The sequence below is a fragment of the Macaca mulatta genome, chromosome 15 (assembly GCF_049350105.2).
Source record: "Macaca mulatta isolate MMU2019108-1 chromosome 15, T2T-MMU8v2.0, whole genome shotgun sequence".
In the NCBI taxonomy this organism is placed as follows: domain Eukaryota; kingdom Metazoa; phylum Chordata; class Mammalia; order Primates; family Cercopithecidae; genus Macaca; species Macaca mulatta.
In genome coordinates, this window is record NC_133420.1 from 90766527 (window position 1) to 90786508 (window position 19982).

At 37.5% G+C, this 19982-nt stretch overlaps 1 protein-coding gene and 1 non-coding gene across 16 annotated transcripts in view; one reads left to right on the plus strand and one right to left on the minus strand.

The window, feature by feature from the left end:
• PTPRD (protein tyrosine phosphatase receptor type D) overlaps positions 1 to 19982 on the plus strand; it is a 548445-nt gene that overhangs the window by 307147 nt on the left and 221316 nt on the right. The window lies entirely within an intron of this gene.
• On the minus strand, positions 2617 to 2801 carry LOC114675544 (U2 spliceosomal RNA). Its single transcript, XR_003726500.2, has one exon. It is a non-coding gene; the product is annotated as a U2 spliceosomal RNA (small nuclear RNA).

The following is a 19982-nucleotide window of genomic DNA, read 5'->3' on the forward strand; positions in this document are numbered from 1 at the left end:
CTTTCAGCCATTTCCAAGGATTAGAAAGTCCATGATTGGCCACAGATTTTTGTTGTTGTTAGTGTATATTACACATTTCGTCACAGACTGTTAGAAAAACATTCATGGTTAAGTTTATTCTGGTGTTTTGCAACGGAATTTTGACTTTGACCCATGGTGAGTAATCAAACATGACCCAAATTAGTTCTGACATATGCTCTGGACATAGTAAAGTTAAATGCCACCTAAGAGACCAGACTTAGATGCACAAAATGCCTTTAATCTGCATTTCATTGAAGAGACCTTTGAATAACTTTTTAGCTTTCTCAGTGACAGAGTAGTGTAAGAATGACAGAAGTCTTAAGCTGGGCGGGAGAGCTTGAAATTCTTGCCTTCTGTGCTGTAAAACAATATAACAGCCCAGATGTTTTCCCAAAGGGTAGCATGCTTTTTCCAGATCTGCCAAGACATATTTTTTACATCCATCTATCCTTGTTCCACATCAGAGAAATGAAGATGTCTTCACTGATCTGCATCTGCCCTGACCCATTTCTGTACTCCCATGCTTCCCCAAGGGTGCAATATAAAGTCCAGGATGGACCTTGACCTGTGGTCCAATGGAACGTTGATCAGTCTTCTTATTTGTTGCCCACTTTCAGTCCATCTGCAATCTGTGCTCCAGTGCTTCCCCTACACGTGTAGACTCTCTTTCTAGATGTAGACAAACCATCCTTCCCCTTACTTCAGATTTCATTGACATCCTCATTGTCCCTGCCTGACTATAGAAAACTGCATTCTAAGTTGTGTCTAAAATAAAAACAATATCCCATTTTGGAGAGATGTCCAAAGGAAGACGATAGAAGGCCAGAAGGCGGCATGATGATATTGCTGCCATTTAAAGCCAGTGTTTCTCTGAGAAATGTGGATTTAGTGTTTAACATCAGATTATCCAAGGGGAAATACACATGGACTCACATAAAAATCTTCTGCATTCACTCTCAGCTTCCCAAAGCTAACATGTGGGTCATCACCAAGTAAGAGTTTGTTTGCTGTTACTCCCTTTTAGTCTTTTTTTTTTTTTTCTCTGTTGGCCAGGCTGGAGTGCAGTGGCGCAATTACAGCTCACTGCAGCCTCGTCCTCCTGTGCTCACACGATCCTCCCACCTCAGTCTCCTGAGTAGCTGGGACCACAGGCACACACTGTCATGCTTGGCTAATTTTTAAAAGTCTTTTTATACAGATGGGGTCTCACCACGTTGCGCAGGCTGGTCTCAGGCTTCTAGGTTCAAGTGATCCTCCCACCTCAGCCTCCCAAATTGCTGTGATTACAGACATGAGCCAACACACCTGGCCCCTTTGAGTCTTAAATATTTGAGGAGGCATCTGACTTATTCTGGGAAATTAGTAAATAATAGTAGGAGAAACGTTATTCTCTTGATAAAGTAACATTTCGCAAATTAGAAGCAAGCATCTGGAGGAACAATTTTATATATATAGTGTATATATACATAATTGGATTTTCAATAGGTAAGTCGTATATACTCATAGGTACAAAGAGACTTAAGTTTCAACTTGATGGACTCTGATCCTGGATCACCTTACTCTTCCCACACCAAAGCCTGTAAAAATGATAGAAAGCATATAAAAACACAAATATGTTAGTGTTTTATGGGGTTTGCGGGCCTCAGTGTGCAGCTTCATATATTTCTCTGACACCCCTACAGTGCTTGGACCAACAGGTCAAAATAAACAAATATGTTGGACAGTGAATGAATTCCTATCCCAGGATTAGCTTTCCGTTTTTTAGCAGAACAATTATAAAATTGAATTTCTGTTTATACCTAGCCATCTAAATCTGCTTCAATAGCCTGGCACTCAAAGTCCATTTCTTAGCCTATTAATGTGTCACAGTTGGACTTAGGATGGCCTCTTTGTCAGTCAAACCACTTTTCTTCTTTTTCTAGACTGGTCATATACCGCTCTGTGTTCCCAGTACATGCCACACTCCAAGTTTGAGTTCCTTGACCCAAAGGATATTTATTTATAGCTCATTTAGAGGAAGAACAAGGACTTTTCCCCTACTTTTTACTTTCCCATATTTAAAATATTTCTATATTAAAATCCATTTCTGTGATATCAAAACATGAGAATAATCATTTTTTCTATTTCTAGCAATATCAGATTTATTTCTCTTCTTCATAACTCAGAATCCTCCTTGTTAACAAAGCTTTTATTTATTTTTTTAAATCCTTCCTTCCCCAACTATAATCTGTGGGTTGTTTTGTTTTGTTTGAGACAGAGTCTTGCCCTGTCGCCCAGGCTGGAATACAATGGCGTGATTTTGGCTCACGGCAACCTCCACCTCCTGGCTTCAAGTGATTCTACTGCCTCAGCCTTCCAAGTAGCTGGAATTACAGGCGTGCGATACCACGCCTGGCTAAGTTTTTGTATCTTTAGTAGAGAGGGGGTTTCACCGTGTTGACCGGGTTGGTCTCGAACTCCAGACCTCATGATCTGCCCACCTCAGCCTCCCAAAATCCTGGGATTACAGGTATGAGCCATCACGCCCGGCCAACCTGTGGTCTTTTTCTCTCTGAATTTCGCAGGAGACTGGCCCCCTTCTTTCTTGTACCATACTGTAGGTGGTCCATCTCCGTAAGTTAGGATAGAATTTACAGGCAAACAGAAAGGTCATAGCTTATTAAAATCGGGTTATATACTTTCTCTGAGCATAAGAAGAAAGTTCTTATAGGGCTTTATGGTTAGAAAAAGAGAACATATATTTTAGACACTTGATCTTAGCCAAAAGGCTGAGAAGCGATGAGAACATGCATTTTAGAATGCCCAGTTGTGTACCTGTCATAAAGGTACACTCCAGTTCCCCTCTCTCATTTCTTTTCTATAGCTTTCTTATTTATTATTACTGTCTCCTATTAGATGGTATAGTTGATTGCATAGGGTAAGTGTCCAATAAACGATTGATAAATGAAAGATTGACTTAATTAATTTAGAATGGAATTAATGCATTCAACTACTTCAACATATCAGAAGATACATGAAAGTAAAGCAAATTGCTCCATTTTTTCATGCTACTCCAGGGGACTCAGGCGCATTGTGTGAGCTCTTTCAAACTGCTTGAGGTCAGAGCAACTCTACACTGACTATTTTCTGCTTCCCTACAGGGCTTTCTACTCTTTGTGTTTTCCTTTTTGTCTTTCTCTAATATTTCTATAAAGGCGCAGTTTAACAAAATATGTGTCATAGCATTTTTAAGTTGATTCGGGATCTGAGTTTAGTTGTAATCTGTAGGGTGCCATAATATACTTTGCAAAGCAGGTCACTGGTGTTTTGCTCAAAACTCTTGGTTATAACAAATTTAACCCAGCAGCCATTCTAGTGATTCTTCATATTCTGTGGTTCAGCTGGGCAGTTATTCCAGTCTGGGCCAGTTCAAGTGATTTACACTGTCTCTCTCATGGATCTGTGGTCATGTGGCAGGGTAACTATGGCTGCGTAATGTGGAATGTGTCTGGGATGTGGCATGCTGTTGGCTCTAGCAACAGAGGCAATTGGTCTCCGGAAGTGTTGGTCACACAGTGGTAGTCATGGGGCTCACAAGCAACCCCAGTGCTCAGTGACTTGCCAAGTATCTACTTGTGACGCATTTACTAATGCCTCATTGTCAAAAGCAAGTCATATAGCCAACTCAGAATTAAGTTCATGACCATTTTCAGTCCACCACAGAGAGTGAAGCGAGGGTAGGTATTCTCGGGGCTGTATTTGGCTTCCTCCTGCCTCCGGCATTGCTCATGAACACCTCAGAGAAGGGTCATCATCCATATTCAGTCCCAGCCATTGTGCTGCCTACCTGATCTGGTCGCTGGCTGGATTGCCTGTTTGCTTGGCCTCCCTTCATCGTTAATCTTCTCCTGAAGCTGCAAGAAGTCTCCCAGGGCTGCTGCTTCATCCTCTGAAGAGTACAGTGAAGGTGGTTGGTGTGAATGCCTCTGTCCTCTTTCCATGCACCTCACTGAGGCTTCTTTATACAGCGCTCTGGGAGAAAAGTGGATACCAAATCCAAAAACACACATCATACTCTGTCAAAAACTCTCCCATGCTGGTCAGCTCTGACACAGCAAGAAGAGAAACCTGCTAATACTTTGCCTTTTTGACAGGCACCCCCAAACCTACAATGATTTTTCCCAGAGAGAAAGAACCCTGTACTTTCCAAAGATCTGCTGACTTTTCCTATTCTCAGTTTTGTGTGTAGATGGGGTTTGGATTTGGATTTTGCTAGGGTTGTGGTTATTAGTAATAGGTCAGTTCTGTCTTCCGTTAGAAACCCTGCAAGGAGGTGCCTGTGACCATCGCCTGGCAAAAGCAAGGTGATGGTTACAGGCCCCTGGTCCAGGTCATTGATAGCTTCCTTTAAAATAAATGATGGGAAGGGGGATGTATTGCCAGTCATTGTTTTCAACTTGAATCTTAGCTACAATTGAAGTACAACCAGAAAAGTTGTTCTCAAATCCCAACATAGATTATTTTATCTACACTTATTTGCTTAGTTCAACACATGGTCCTTTCTTTAATTGGAACAGGATGACTGGATCACATTTCTGGTTTGATCTATTCCAGGCTTGATTCTGCTGATTATATGTTGATAAAGTCTGTGAAGGTTTATTCTAGGCAAAAAGAGGTTGCTTTGGTCCTCATAGTCAACATTTTGTGGACTTCCTTCATTATGTTTGGAAAATTGAATTATTATACCTATAAACTTTATAAAAGTGTTGTTAGCAATTTCCAATTAAAACTAGTTAATGGTTCTCCTTCATGATGAAGTGATTGAAAATGATCATACTATTTCCCTCACAGGTTGTGATCTGAAGCTACTTAAAATGACTGGTACTTCAGGCTGCTGAAAAATTGTATCACTCTTGCATCCTTGTTAGTCTTCTAAATTTAAGAACTATTAGTCTTTATTTAAAAAAAGGAAAAGAGAAAGAAAAAAGACCTGCCATATACTCTCGTATCTGTAATAGGGTTTTGATTGTTGAAAAGAGGGGGAAAAAAAAAATGAGGTATGAAGCATATAAGGCTGAGATTAAATGGGTTTAAATTATGAACATTTTCATATTAAATGTCACTTAATGGAGAACAATTATATAAAGCAGAACATTTCCTCAGTGGCTTCTGAAATTGAAAAAAATTTTAATTACAAAATATGTTTGTGCTATGGGTCATGGGACCCAATGCCTACAGAGGTTAAAGTCACTTAAGGAAGGGCTTACCAGTTATTAGAAATGTATCCTTTGATATAATTATGAAGAAAGATAAAATGCTCCAAGGGAATAAAATAGCTGTTGAGCAAAAACCACCCCTAAGTGATAGTCTTACCATTTGTTTTCATAGGGATTTGCCATTAGGAGATCATGGGAATGCCAGGAGTGAAATCTATTCAATCGCACTGTTAATGCAGAACTGGGATGCTGTTGTTGGTGAAGAATAATTGTTATGAGAGCTATAGCATAAGCTCACTGTTGAAGACAGGCCCATGAAGAGAATATTCTTTTCATACCCTGCCTTGGTGCTATTGCGTTCTTATTTCTCTAGTCTAAAGAGCCTGACCCAGGCCTGTACAAAAGAACAGTTGACCACTGGATCTGCTTGGGTGTTCTTGTCAGGAGTTCTCAAAGTTAAAGTTGTAGACTATAGGGCCAATGGATTTATTAAAAAATCTTAGGACTGAGCTTTTATACTATCAGTTACATTATACCCTATTTCTAGGTTTCTCTTGGATATGGATTTAGATTTATTTAGATGATTGAAAATCATGATCTCTTCTTCAATTTGATGCTACTCTTTCCACAAATTATGTTGGAGCATATGTGTGCACATAGGCACATACGTGTCTCTTTGTGTGTATGGTAGATATGTTATCCAGTAGGTCATTTAAACAACTGAGATTTTGAGAGCCTGAAGATATTTCAGGGCAACTAATTATAATAAATAATGCAGAATATAGTTTTGATTTTACTATTAATTTCATACAATCTAGTAGTAGCAGTAGCGGCAGCAGTAGTGGTAATAATAGTAAAATTTTAAAGTATTTACTATATGACAAATCTACTTTTGAGTGCCATACATGCATTAAATCATTTAATATGACACTTCAAATTTGGGAGGTACCATATACATGTAAGATACCTGTACTAATCTTAGGAACATGACAATATTTATGTTGGAATGTAGGCCTATTTAAAATGCTAGAGCAATCATAAACCAATAGAAAACGAAAAACAACTTTTTGTTTTCCTAATAATATAGATTGGGCCTTAAAATTTTCCAAATTCTTGGGGAATACAGTGAAAACTAAAGAAGTCTTCTATTTGTTCTTTTCAATCCTGACTGATTCCCTGTTATGGCTTTTGCTTTGAGCTTGGTTCAGTTCAAGTTAATCAGTGATGTTTGTGTTAATGTTGCACTCCTACATTAATTTTAATCTTCTTTCAGATGCTTCATGCCAGGAACTATGTGAATGGAGATCTGAATATAGATACTCTAAATGAAAGAGCCTGAAATGGCACCCTTTTTGTCTGATTGCATGGCTTGAAGCAAGAGTTAAGAATAGTGTCTTCTTTTGTAATGATTTTTAAAAAATTGGCTCAATATCCTAAGCTACCGTTAGAATTATTGGGTGTTTTTCCTGGATAATTTACAATTTGAATAATTTTATGTTTCCTATTTAAATAATTTCCCTTGGGGTTTATATCTTGTGTTTACTTTTTTTTACTTCATCTCCCCTCTCAAAGTTGCATTACTTTCTCATATGCCCCTCCTCACAAGGCAAATATCCACACGTATTTTTCTCTATGTTTAAAATCTACAATGTAAAATAGTATAATTCCTCTTATCCCTTTTGGTTATTTAATAGGAATATGCAAAATGCAAAAAACATACTTGGAACATTGCAAAACCCCCTAAATATGGCTATTTCCCATACTCTGCTCACTGTAAATTCTTTGCTGGGTCATCTCATCCATCTACATGATTCCAGCTGTCACTTTCATATGAAAGAAACACAAATCTTGACCTTTCTGTGTCTCTTCTTGTGTCTTTTATATTAGTGACATCATCCCTGCCTGCCGACCTACCGTCATTCACGAAGGAACTGAGAGACTAGAAACTTGACACTCTTACCCCATTTTTCCTTAAGTAAAATGAATACTTCCTAAAACTGGTGGAATGGTTCTCCAATATGTGCCTAACTCATCTCTTCTTTTCTCTTCCAGTGATCATAATTATAATTACATGTTATATCTACACATAGACTTCATCATCTCACATTTAAACGAATAGAGTAACTACCTAACTGGGCTTTCTCTTTGTCCCCCATCACTGCACTCCATTGACAGATTGCTTTTTAGAATGTGAAGATTTTTCTTTTACTTTCTTGGTTCAAACATATCCAGCTCTGGCCAGGCGCGGTGGCTCATGCCTGTAATCCCAGCACTTTGGGAGACCGAGGCGGGCGGATCACATGAGGTCAGGAATTCGAGACCAGCCTCAACATGGAGAAACCTCATCTCTACTAAAAATACAAAAATAGCCGGGCATGGTGGCGCATGCCTGTCATCCCAGCTACTTGGGAGGCTGAGGCAGGAGAATTGCTTGAACCTGGGAGGCGGAGGTTGCGGTGAGCCGAGATCGCGCGGTTGTGCGCCAGCCTGGGCAACAAGAGCGAAACTCCGTCTGAAAAAAAAGAATCCAGCTCCAGCTGGGCGCAGTGGCTCACACCTGTAATGCCAGCACTTTTGGGAGTACGAGACAGGCAGACCGCTTGAGGTCAGGAGTTTGAGAACAGCGTAGCCAACATGGCGAAACCCCATCTCTACTAAAAATACCCAAATTAGCCGGGTTTGGTGGTGCGTGCCTGGAGTCCCATATACTTGGTAGGCTGAAGCGCAAGAATCGCTTGAACCTGGGAGGGTGAGGTTACAGTGAGCTGAGATTGTGCCATGGCAGTACAGCCTGGGTGACAGAGTGAAAATCTCTCTCTCAAAAAAAAAATCCAGCTCCATGCACATACAACCTAACAAATGAACCCCAGATTCTTTCCAGCTTCTCACAGTTGGACCTGGCCAGCCATCTTTGCATCATCCTTCCACAGACTTTGCACACTGTCTTCCTACCCCTCTCCCCAAACAAAAACATTCAAGCAGTAGCCACATTTCACCCTGAATCCACCTCTCATTTATTTAATTTTTCCTGAACCTTAGATTATACTTTTCCCTGTGCCTTCAAGGCCCTTTACTACATTTCTATCAAAATTATATTCACGCTCTTAGACTTACCTTCTTCGATCTCCAGCAAAATCATTATTCACCCCTGTGCTCCCTTAAGGTTTGATTAGTTGACACATTTTCTGTGTTCACATGCACGTTTTCACCTTACATGGTACAACTTTCGAGGGACTGTTTTTGGAGCTGTCAGGTACTGAGCAATGTTTTACACAGAGAGTCTGAGAGGTGTTCAATAAGTATTTGTTAAGTTTAACAAATAATACCGTGCTATTTAATGTTTATTAAACGTGATTTTAATTTTCTGCAAGTAATGTAAAAATGTACTTTGTACAAACATACATATCCACACATAATTATATATGTATTTTTGTGTGGGTATATATCTTTATGATATTTATCAATTTTGTCATGGGCTGATAATGGAATTAAATCCAATGCCTATGACTTTTCTAAAATAGAAATAATAGTCACTTTTTTTTTTTTTTTTTTTTTTTTTGAGATAGGATCTCAACTCATCACGCAGGCTGGAGTGCAGTGGTGTGAACATGGCTCACTGTAGCCTCAACCTCCTGGGCCCAAGCAATTTTCTTGCCTCAGCCCCCAGAGTAGCTGGTACTACAGGCACATGCCACCACACCCGGCTAGTTTTTATATATTTTGTAGAGACTGGTTTTCACCATGTTGCCCAGGCTGGTCTTAAACTCCTGAGCTCAGGCAGTCTGCTCACCTTGGCCTCCCAAAGTGCTGGGACCATGCCTGGCCCACTATGTCTATTTGACCCTATCTTTATTTCTTTATTCCTTTATTTTTTCCTTTAAGTTAGTGTTTATTAAATTAAGTTTTTTATATCCTTTCTGATAAGCTCACTTTAATAAGTTTATTGTTTTTAGTTTATCATAAATTCAGGTAACTTTAAGATTTCTCGGACTGTTATGGGAAATGTGGATTCATTTGGACCTGTACTGACATCTTTTAGATCATCACTTTTGTACATAATATATTTTTAAAAGGTCATATCTACAATATTTATGCCTGTATCTATTATAACTTTATTTTAAAGAGATATGGTTTATGGAGGAATGTTTCACATACCAAGATAAAATGGTATGACAGTGGAGCAGGAAAATATTGTAGTAAGACAGGTTAATGTTAGGAGTACAGTTGGAATGCGCATACGGTCCATGCCATGGACTTCTGTGCCTTTGCTAAATAAGCCACAATTTTAGCTCCAAATCTCCTAACAGCTCCAGAAGTGAGAAAGAGGGAACCTGTGACACAGATGCACCATGTCCATAACATAAAAACAAATCAGTTCTTCAGAAAAACCATAGTATGGCCAGGTGCGGCAGCTCATGCCCATAATCCTAGGACTTTGGGAGGCTGCAGGCAGGCAGATCACTTGAGGTCAGGAGTTCAAGACCAGCCTGGCCAACATGGTGAAACCCTGTCACTACTAAAAATACAAAAAAATAGCCAGGCATTTTTGCGTGGTACACGCCTGTAATCTCAGCTACTGGGGAGACCGAGGCAGGAGAATCTCTTGAAAGTGGGAGGTGGAGGTTGCAGTGAGCCAGGATTGTGCCACTGCACTCCAGCCTGGGCTACAGAGAGAGAGAGACTGTCTCAAAAAAAAAAAAAAAAAAAAAAGAAAGAAAGAAAGAAAGAAAAACCATAATATTCCCCTGAAACCAGAGGAACAGTTCTCTCCCATAGTTCTTGAGAACAAGGATATAGTCAAATAGTAAAGGCTATTCTCTGCATTATATGCATGTTTAACTTCACAACATTATAGGGCAGTCGCTTGCTGAAGTCCCTCAGGTTAATCTGTCGAATTACAACAAAACGCATGTCGGTTTAATCTGTTCTTCAGCAGATGAGAGAAAACGGTCCTGGTTTCTAGCTCTCTCATCCTTTAACCAAAATCGGTTTTTATATTATGTGGAGGAGTGGATGGAATTGCATAATTTCAGGTAATTCTTCATGATTATTACTCCTCTGGCCAAGCTGTTTTGACTGTCATTTTAAGATTGAGATCCCTGATAAGTACAGATTAAAGCAGCGCTATGTGGTGGGTTAAGTGAAGCATCTCAGATGTTACCATTGATCTGTGTTAAGGCTAAATAGGTACGTCTTCTTATGAAAACTAAAGAGGTTAGTGATATTATGTGCTTGGATAGGCTAGCCACCTGATAAACTGAGGTGGACAAAGTGAGCACTTCTATGTTTAGCTAGAGTTTGTATAAAGTATGTTGGATTTCTTCTTGAGCAGGCTTAATGGGAAATTAAGGAATGACTACTTTATACCATAAAGTATGGCTATAGTGATTCAAACTTGAAAAACGATTAGGAAATTATGAACAAGTATCCATGTCATTCATTCAACTTAAAGCTAAAAGGCCTCTTTTAAACACCATTTGAACTTTTAATGGTAATCAATCAGTAGAAATAATGTACTTTAATAACCAAACGAGATAATGTCTCTGTACACTCAGTTATTGAAAATAGTCAAACACTTCAGAATATTTACCAAAGAGCATGACTTTGACTGTAAAACAGTTGGTCTGTATAGTCCTTGCCTTCTGAAAATCACTGTGATGAAATCTGTGATAGTTGACTGTTCTAGGAAATGTTATACATTTTATCAGGATGACATGGTTTTCCTCACAACTATCTCATATCCTACAATTCATAAATAATTTTGTTGAGAACTTTTCCATTTGATCTACTTTTTAGAAGAATAATCCAGAAAACAGCTTGTCTTATGAACTTAGGGATCCTGGAGTCCAGGTACCCCTGATTAACTCTGCTACACGTTACATTTGGAATCATGAAAAACTGAATGATCAGAAATGTGTCCCTGTGTGTATGAACAAACAGTATTATCTTTGTCAAGGACGAAATATAAGTGTTAAAACAAATAATATCCATGCTGTCAAAAATCAATTCAAAAATCAACAATAGTTATTTCTGGAGAGTGAGAGATGAGAGTGGAGCAATGTACTGTTTGTTGTATCTATCACTAGCTGCATTTTTTCCTCACAACCGAGATAAACATTTAAAAACTATGGTTGTGTGTGCTAGAATATTTTTAAGCCTCTATCGTGTTAAGAAGCACCAGGAAAGTGAACATCCCAGAAAGTTTTGTTCTGAAACCCTGCTCATCGTGTTTTAGGAAAGTGAATTAAGCTTTGAAGGAAAGGACCTACAGAAGTGCTTCCTGACAATTAAAAAAAAAAAAAAAGGGCTGGCTTTTTAGTATGACCCAGCTGTTATTTTTAAAGAATTACATCTGTGAGAAAGCATACAACTTATGTATAAGTTGGTACAAAAGGAACTGCTGTTTTACCATTGAAAGTGATGGCGACCGGGCACGGTGGCTCACGCCTGTAATCCCAGCACTTTGGGAGGCTGATATGGGCGGATCACTGAAGGTCAGGAGTTCGAGATCAGCCTGGCCAGCATGGTGAAACCCCGTCTCTACTGAAAATACAAAAATTGGCCAGGCACAGTGGCTGGCACCTGTAATCCCAGCTACAGGGGAGGCTGAAGCAAGAGGATCACTGGAACCCAGGAGGTGGAGGTTGCAGTGAACTGAGATAACGCCCCTGCACTTCAGCCTGGGCAACAAAGTGAGACTCTGTCTCAAAAAATAGATAGATAGATAGATAGATAGATAGATAGATAGATAGATAGATAGATAGATAATATATATATATTTTTTTCCTGCAAGGTAATTCCTGCTCTTATCAATGGCAAAAGCAATTGCTGTTTTACCATTGAAAAGTAGTGGTGACCGGGTACAGTGGTTCATGCCTGTAATCCCAGCATTTTGGGAGGCCAATACAGGCAGATCACTGCGGGTCGGGAGTTTGAGATCACTCGGGAGGCTGAGGCAGAAGAATTGCTTGAACCTGGGAGGTGGAAGTTGCAGTGAGCCAAGATGGCACCACTGCCCTCCAAACTGTGCAACAAAACAGGACTCTGTCTCAAAAAAAAAAAAAAGTAATGGCAAAACCTTACTTTTGCACCAACCTAATGCATGTGATATGCCCAGTAGGTTCCCAGCAAATGGAAGTCTATGAACCTTCAACCCCCAAAAACCAGTACTATGGTGGACTATGATATCCATTAAAATAAAACTAAATTAAAAATGTTTTGGCCAGGTGTGGTGGCTCATGCCTGTAACTCCAGCATTTTGGGAGGCCTAGGTGGGCAGATCATGAAGTCAGGGGTTTGAGACCAGCCTGGCCAACATGGTGAAACCCCGTCTCTACTAAAAATAGAAAAATTAGCCTGGTATGGTGATACGCACCTGTAGTCTAGCTACTCGGGAGGCTGAGGCAGAAGAATCACTTGAACCCAGGAGGCAGAGGTTGCAGTGAGCCTAGACCATGCCATTGCGCTCTAGCCTGGATAACAGAACAAGACTCTGTCTCAAAAAGAAAAGAAGAAAGTGTCTTTTTCTCACTGGGGAAACATTCTTGATTATATTTTATCTTCTTCTGAGTTAATTCCTGAAAAATGACAACGTGTGCTCATGTAACTATAATTTACTCACAAAACCTGTCATGTATAATTTACAAAGCTGTACTGCATAATATTTTATCTTTATAGCAACAAACACTTAAATAGCATTGGTTATATTAGGGATCAGTGGCTGAAATACACGTTCTTCCTTCCTTTAGTGGATGCACACACATTATTTACTCAATAGCCTCATAGCCATCATCGCTGAGCACTTGAAGGGGCATTAATTTTGTGGTAAGCATCAAAACCATCCACTCATGGCTGTGGGGGGATGGGTGGGTTGTCGCCTTGCCATGTCAGTGAATTCAAGGCTGAGATAACTTTTTTTCTTGTCAATTTGCTGTCACTTTGTTAAGAATTAGAGATTACATATATTTCCCAAATTTATAACAATGTCAGTCTATTACAACTAAATGAAAATAAGCAACTCTGGGTTGTTTTCACTATGAAAGAAAAAGGTTTTATTACATCGATTCTGAGTATCATCTTATCATTGGAAACTTGTATCTATTTAATTGGCATGTTGTATATTAAAATGTGACAGCCGTGAGTTACCTATAAGGAGATTCTTAATTTCGTGTCTTCATAGGACAACAACTCAAATTATTCTTCCTCTTATTTAGGAGACCATTGGCTGTCATACTCTTCATATTTTGTGAGTTTCTTTTCTGGCTAGAGAGAAACTACCCTGGCATGCTCAACTGTCTTCAAATTGTGGGAACTGAGCTCTTAGTGGAGAAAATTGATGCAAATCCGTGGTATTTACAACCCATTCTAGACTGGCTCCCAGGAAACTTCTGGCACATCTGTAGTGAGGGTGCTGAGCTCACGTATGTAGGCTGAAGCCGACATTTCTTGCCTTCATCCTGAGACAAAGCAGATAAGGAAGCAAATGGCTTACTATACCCAGCCTCTTTTGCTAGTTCCTGAAGGAAAAGGTGCATCAGTGTTCAACTGACAGATACTTGCTTTGTACTTAGTGCTGTGCTCCATCCAGAGGCAGCTCTGTTGGTGAGAGTCCTTCATTGAGGCATACTGTCGGCTTCATGAGTGCCTCAAATACATGACATTGTTCCCCAAGGGAAGACATGACTGAAAACATATGCAAACAATCATAACATTTTAGAAAGCCATCCCTGATAATTCTCCTTCATTCCTCATCTTCAGAATATTACCAACCCTTGTAAAATTGACATTCAAATTATTCTGAACTTTTTCCACTTCTCCCTATTTCCTTTACTACTTCCTGATGTAAGTTTATGTTGCCACTGGGCCATCTCAGTACTATCCTAAATAACATGCCAACATGCCTACATCACTTTATTCTTATGTTTTGCTTTGCCTCAATGCATTTTTCATACTGCAGTTAAAAAGGCATTTTTTTAAAATGCCAATTTTGTGGTAAGTGACATACCCTCCCAATGCACATGCCTGCAAGCACTGAAGTGCCCGTACACTTGTATCTAGCTTTAAAACCTTTCTCTCCTTTCATTTGCTTTTAGGAAAAAGATCGCAATCCTTTATGTATGCCCTCAGGTTTTGCCTGAAACCCTTCTTCTAATTTGCTGCTTTTATTGAAGAAGAAAGTCAAGGTTTTAGAATTTATGTGGATGCTTGACAACTCTTCTATCTAGTTGTAAAAGATAAGGGATTTCATTCATGGAACTTTTGGTAGTGGTTTTGGCCATTTTGGGGTAGTTTTACTTTGATTTGGTTATTTTCCAGATGTCTGAACTCCTGTTGAATAGCTTCTTAATATTTTTGGTATTTCAAAGCATAGTGAATACATTTCTATCCTGTGTTTGCTTTTATATATGATATTCTTTTGATAGAGAGTCACTTGAACTCAGGAATTTGAGGCTAGCCTGGGCAACTTAGTGAGAGCCATCTCTATGAAAAATAAAAAGAATTTAGCCAGGCATTGTGGCACATCCCTATAGTCCCAGCTACTCTGGAGGCTGAGGTGGAAGGATCACTTCAGCCTGGGAGGTTGACGCTGCAGTGAACTATGATTGCACCATTGCAGTCCAGCCTGAGTGACAGAGCAAGACCCTGTCTATGAAAAAACAAAACAAAAAACCTAATTCCATTTGGTTTTTCTTTGGTGTTAAATTCAGGCTGAATTTTGCCATATAAATATAGAAAATTGTTTGCATTTATGGGAAATGTTTCTCCATAGATCTATAATACATTCTGAGACATATAAGTTATTTTTAACTGCTTATTCATGTGTTCCTGTAGTTTTCATTTTTTTTCAGTGAAACATTTTATATGTGATGTTTGATGTTTAAAGATTTTGATCTTTTTATCTTTCAAGACACCCTCTAAAGAAAACTACCATTACCTCTGTTTTCAGAATCAATTTTATTCCGTCAGATAAAACAAATACCTACCACAGTTTGCCTTTAAAATGATAAAAACTGTTACTGAATATGGTAAAATAGTGAAATGCTCTTTTCAGAAAAGTTCTTTAGACATATCTGAGTCACTTTATTTTGTTCCTCTTGATCCCATTCCCTTACATTATTAAAGACTAGAGGGTCACAAGCATTTTCTTGAATGTGTTCTTGTTCCAGGAGGAGAGAGCTGTGATGAGCTGAGGGGAAGGTGGATTGTTTCTAAAATTTTTGAAAGTTTGGCTTAAAAAAAAAAAATTTGGATTTCGGAAGCTATTCTGAGTCTTAAGTTAATTATGTTTTAATTGGAAGGAAGACCCTCAAAAAGTTTGTCTTCTATCTTAAACTTTTATCAGACTTTATCATTACTCTAAATAAAATCATAAATGTCCATTATGTTATTAGAATATTGATTTCTCACATTTTCTTTTCATGAGCTTGCACCTTGCTCTTGAGTATCACTCAGTTTTGTTCATTGTAATTAAATACTTATGTCTTAATTTTATATGAATTCACGTATTTTTAGAGCTAACTTTTTTCAGATATTGTCATCATTTGTGTAAAATTGGTAATAACAATTGGAATGTCATTTAAATAGTCATGGTGTTCAAGAGGGCCTCAAATAAAGTAAAATATTAAGAATGTTTGTCAGAGTTGGGAAAACAATGCTTGAGTATATCTAGCTACCCAGAAGCTTTCTATGGGAATAAGTCTATGTATTTCTGATAACATGAATTAATTATAACAGTTTACTTCTATATAGTTTAAAATTTTGAAATGATCCCAATCTTATAGAAAAATAGAAACTACAGTACAAAGAACTTATTTTTCCTGAACTATTTGAGAGTTAATTGCTGACATGATGCCTTGCCTATCATTCCGAAATACTCAGGTTTATACAAACAAGGCATTCTCCTACCTAACTACAATGGAACTAACAAAATCAGGGAGTAAACATTGATGCATCATAGCCATCTAATTCTTGGATCCCCATTCACTTTCAATCACATTTTGCCAGTTGTTCTTACTTGCATTTCACCAATTATCCCTGTTCAAGTTTTTCTAATTTTCCACAGAGACTCCAGTTCAGAATTATATTTTGTACTTGTCAGCCTGGAAGAGTTTCTCAGTCTTTCTTGGACATTTCTGACCATGATAGTTTTGAAGATAAGAAGGCTGTTATTTAACAAAATGTTCTTGTTTGGGGTATTGCTGATGTTTACTGGTGGTCATATTTAGGTTATGACTCTTTTCCAGGAATATTGTCGAAGTGACGTTATATTTTTCTCAGCACATGAGTTTGAATTATCCTATTGGTGATGTCATTAACTTTGATTTTTTAATCAAGGTTGTTTCTGTGAGCCTTCTCCAATGTAAAGTTACTAATTTTTCTTTACATATTTTATTTTAAATATTTTTAAATTAAAAACTTCAAAATTATTTGTCTTTAATGGTATTTTTAGGACTATGACAGTGCTTGGAATACAGCAAAATCATGTAAATGGGAGCACCATTTTTAAAATTATTATCATTGGCATCTGCAGCAGCATAAGGAGCATCATTTTTAGTTTCTAATTGCATACTGTAAATTTAGGAGATGCTTAAGACTTTCCCCATCACTTAATCTCTCACAGAGTGCTTTCTTTGTATTTAATAAATTTATGTAGGGATTCCCTTTGATACTATGTAAAGATACTATTTCCCCTGAAACTTTTAATTTACTCAGTTATTTATATCAGTATGGATGCATGTCTTTATTTTATTTAGTGTGTTACAACTTGTTAATATTGTCTTTTTAAATTTTGTTGTTCAAATTGTCCCATATTTGGTCAATAAGAGCCCTTTACGCTGGCTTCTGTGTACATTTAATATATACCTTTCATTCTATGAGTATTTTCTTATACAACAGAATAATTCCAGGTGTGTCTCATTCTTTCCTTGTCCCAGTCCTAACTGGAATCAGTGATTTCTCTAAGGAGTTTTCTGAAGGGAAGCTTTCCAAAAGGAAAGTGTTTCCTTTCACTGGAGAATGGTATTTAGAAACCAAGATCTGAATATAAGGTGTGACCACTGCTCTTGGGTATTACTTCTCCCAGCCTCTCTTGGCTCAGCTAGGGAAGATATGTTTGGTAAGTTTATATAAAGAATGTGTATTTGTGTGTGCATACTCATTTACAAGTCATATATATATTAATGTATACATATATTTAAAATGATATATATAGTATAGTATGTATATGTCATATATATATACAAATGTACATATATATATTTAAAAATAGGTGTTCACACCAATACTATTAGTTCCAATCCAGCACTACACAATTGATTCTGATTTTCCTTTTTTATAACATTTGATGGCTTAGAAAATTTGCATTTCCCAAAATATAGTGAAGCAACCACATTGAATGTTTTTTGTAGTCTCTTTTGATTGAGCTTGTTGGTTTGTAACTTTCTACAAAGCTAACAAATAATGGATGCAGGATCCAAACCCAAGTCTCTTTCCATGTTTACTATTTTTGTCTTTGTGCCTCTTTTTCTAAAAAACAAGAATAAAAAAATTATTTTCTAAAAATAATAAAATTCACTGTATGATTTAAATATACATTTCTGTAAAGTGGTTAATTATTTGAATATTCAAAGTAAGGTAAACATTTGTATGGATGTAAAGGGTGAGTATAATGACACCTGCTTGTTGCTAAATATAAATTGACAGGGAATAATGAGATTTGTGAAAGTGGATGGATATTGGATTTTATCTAAATGAAGCCCAAAGAAGGGAATAAATGTGTTTCCCTGATTCCTAAGTATTTACTTAAATGTTCAGGTATTAATAATGTTGCTAGGTAGGAGGAGAAGGTGCTTCTTTTTTTCTCAATGAATTTATTTGATTATGAATCACAAAAAGGGTAATCATTTGCTAAGGCCAAGTACTAATAACAGTATGCCTTAACTTAATGGAATGTAATATTGGAGCTACCACATTTAGACAAATCATAATTAAATCTAACTGGGGTTTATGTTCTGCTATGTAGACATTACTTCGTAATTTGTAGGATAATTGCATACATTGCTTCTAAACAGTTTGTTTTATTCTCTGCCAGGAGTGCCTTGCAAACTCCTCAAAATGTGAGGAATATTTCATAAAATGGAGCTTTGCTCTGGAATGCTCTGTGGGTAGCTGGTTGGTATGCTGAATATTTAGTAGCTGCTAATGAGGCTCTTAGCTTATCAATGTCCAATTTTCTATTCCTGCATGGCATAATTCTATGAGAAATCTTTCGAGACTCTTGTATCCAGTGACTGCCTTTAAGAGATACCTAAATCTACTCTGAAATAAAAGCTTAGCTGATTGATTTATAGCCATATTAAGACAAGCATACTATCTGTATGTAATAACTTGCAAAGAGGACCGTGGCAAAAAATTATTGTATCTTGTTCATAATTACTTTTTTGGGAACAGATCTTATATTTATTACATATTCCATTTGGAATGTCATGTATTAACTGGCAGTTTTTTTCCTGCTTTATATAGTTTCTTTCTGACTGGACTAGCATTTGATTTGTAATTAGAAACTACTTTATTTATATGATTTTTTCAATTTTATTCATATGCATAACATTTTGATAATGGCCCAAGAGCCCAACTTTGCTAGGAAACATCGATTTGGCTTTTATTTCTTTGCTCTTTATTTTTCTGTTTTCAGTCCCTTATTCAATTCACTTACAGGAAAATTGACTTTGAATAATAATGGTCATGATGTCAACACAGTACAAATTATACCCTGCTGCCATCTGGAATGGTGAAAATAAAAGCTTTATTTACACTGTTTCCTTTAAGAAAAGAATGTTTTTTTCTCTTCTTCAAGGACTGTATTCTGGAAAGAAAATGGTGGTTCTTGTTTGTAGCCTGATACTGTGATTCATTTTGAAATATAATGACTTGAAAACTCATTGTTCAACAAAGTAGCAAATGCACCAATGATAATCTTCTGCCTTCCGGCCTCTGAGACACTGATCTGTCTCCCTGTCCAGACAAAGCTTTGGAGTAGTCATTATTAGTCCTATATAACAGAAGAGGGACCTTGTGGCCCAAATTCGTAGGGTAGATATGTTAGGTCTATTTATATCTGCTTTTCTGGTCTCCCTACTGATTTTTGGTGTCTGCTCATGGCAGAAGGCCCACCATTGACAGCCCTTCCTAGATAATTAAATAGAAATTACAGAAGGGCTAAAGGTATAGGCACATTACTGAATCTCAGCTCTCTAGGAAAATTACTTGACATTTATCAGCCTTTTCATGCTCTTCCATTTCTCATCTACCTTGTACTGGCTAACAGACACGGCAGAATTCTGTCGCTTCTAGTACCAATCCTGAGGGAATGAGAAGCCTATATATACACACATATGTAAGTATATATACATATACATACGTATATATGTGTGTGTATATGTATATATGTGTGTGTATATATGTATGTATATATGTATATGTGTGGATTTTTAAATGTAGATCTATTTTTAAAGTGTTATTACATCCCATGGAACTTGCGTATCTAGTCCATGCTGCTTAAAGCATAAAAGTAAAGAATGACCAAGTATTCAAACTTTTTTGTTGTCCCATTCATCATGAGTTGACTCTGACTAAGAGTTTCATCACTATGTGATGAAGATTTATATGAAGAATAGCAATTTGTGTAGAGGAAACATGACACAATAAAAAGACACCAAATCTAGAGCTGAAAGACTTTAATTTTTTTTTTAACTACATGTAGGATAT